The sequence below is a fragment of the Limulus polyphemus genome, unplaced genomic scaffold (genome assembly GCF_000517525.1).
Source record: "Limulus polyphemus unplaced genomic scaffold, Limulus_polyphemus-2.1.2 Scaffold438, whole genome shotgun sequence".
Taxonomy (NCBI): domain Eukaryota; kingdom Metazoa; phylum Arthropoda; class Merostomata; order Xiphosura; family Limulidae; genus Limulus; species Limulus polyphemus.
This window is the reverse complement of record NW_013666048.1, coordinates 121,913-123,947: the sequence shown is the minus strand read 5'-3', so window position 1 is coordinate 123,947 and position 2,035 is coordinate 121,913. Positions and strand designations below refer to the sequence as shown.

Genomic DNA, 2,035 nt, shown 5'->3' with positions numbered 1-2,035 from the left:
AGATCCTTATGTTAATAACCTATAATAATAATAATAAAATAATATATATATATATATATATATATACATGTTACATCAACAGACACCAAAATATCCAGGTGGGACCTCTTCCCATAGTATTATTATTATTATTATAGCATGCATTTTCTTAGGGTTGTATGTTAACTTATTGTTTGAAATAAGCATTTTTGGTGTGTGAAGTTTTATGATCGCACAAGCCATCATTAAATAACGCAACTTATAAAATCTCCTATTAATATATATTCTCAATCGTCTCATGATATGATAATTTCACTAACGTGTTAAATTATTTTAACTTGAATGATCCGAAATCACCATTACCGCCAAAAACAAATAAAACGGATTTCTAAACTTTCGAAAGCAAACATTCTGTGCCACTTCTTTATTAAAGAATAGGCATATGTGTGTGTGTGTGTATTACGAAAATTTATTTCTATTCAAAACATTAATATGAGGTTAATTTGTGGGCACAAATAATATCATTATACCAATAATAAACTGTTTTAGAATTGTAAAAACTCACTTCATGAAACGCACTAAACACTAATGAGCTATCCATAGTATTTGCGTGATCATTTTAGTGACATATAATACGGGAGATTATTTTTAGATTCAAATAACTAACTTTGTGTAACTAAGTTTTTTCATAGAAAAATATAAGAAGTGGACAGAAGAAATTTACATCTACTGTCTTCCTATACTTTTCGATAACTAGGAAAATATAGACATAGCCTACTGATGCTCCAATCCTCTAGACAAAACTGCTAAAAATTTGAGCAGTTTAGAGAAAAATCTTACAGAAAATGGGTACCCATGAGTAAGATGTATGTTATTCAAATTATTTTTCAATTTAAGGAATTTGGCGATGTTCGTACAGGCTGCATTAAAGACCAATCATTTCCAATCTGTTCAGCATGTAACATTTTTAAGAAAGTGAAATTTGGGATAGATCTGGAGAAAGCAAAAGTTGTTTGTCTTTGAATAACATATATAACTGTTATATTTCCCCCTTCCTCTTCCTCCTTTCCGCCGATCACAGTTTTGCTGCAGCTGGCTAGATTTCCTCTTAGTGTGACATTCTGCACACTCTACAAGGTCGAAACCTTGTTGATTAACAAGTATGAATTGATTATGTTAATACACCTTTCCCTCCTCCATTTCTTATGGAGTTTGGATCGTGACCCTCAACACTGGTGGGCCATCGCTGTTGCATGCTTTATCTGAAACTAAATATTTTCTAAATAAGATATATAGCTACAGAATTTCTGCCTCGCTTTCACCTAGAATCGCCATCTCCTGCTTGCACGATTCTTGCCACTCCTTATAGTCAGCTTCAAGGATGGCTACTCTATCTGCAGTAGTTAGAACTTCGCAATCACGCAGTGCTGGCTATAATTCGACACGTACCGTCAGCCATCACCATGAGTGCCGATCCGATGTTTGAAATTGAACTTGATGCTCTCTTTTAAACTACAGCTTAAATATTTCTGTTGTGGGAGCCAGTCTAGACGTTTGTGTAACATAGCCGAAATCGGTCATATAGTTGTAAAAAAACTGTGATCCTGTCAGCAGCGTCGTGTCCGAAAGAGCAGGAACACTATATATAAACAAATGATATACGATATCAATACAGTTGCACCAATAAGTTAATAATCGCTATGGTTCATGTGCCATGCTTGCAATATAAACATTGAATTACATCCACGGTCTGCACTCAGCTATATATGTATGCATGTAGATTATCAGGCTCCATATAAGCCACAGGCTACATTAAAACAATTGGGTATTAACAGTTATACAGCCGCTGTTATTTGCTAAGGTAGTAAAATAAACTTAAAAACTACCCTACACAATGCGCAATGATGCGTTTAGTAATAATAACCAGGTTTTATTACAACACTCACAGTCATCTTTGCTGTAGGCTAGCGGAACAATAATAATGAAAAACAAATGGGCGATCCCGATTATGAACCACTACCGTGGTTCATGATAATTTTGTAATTAAAAAAAAAAG

General features: G+C 34.1%; 1 protein-coding gene across 3 annotated transcripts in view; it reads right to left on the bottom strand.

The window, feature by feature from the left end:
• The window catches only part of LOC106458272 (cyclin-dependent kinase-like 1), a 37,942-nt gene that overhangs the window by 29,089 nt on the left and 6,818 nt on the right, over positions 1–2,035 (bottom strand). The window lies entirely within an intron of this gene.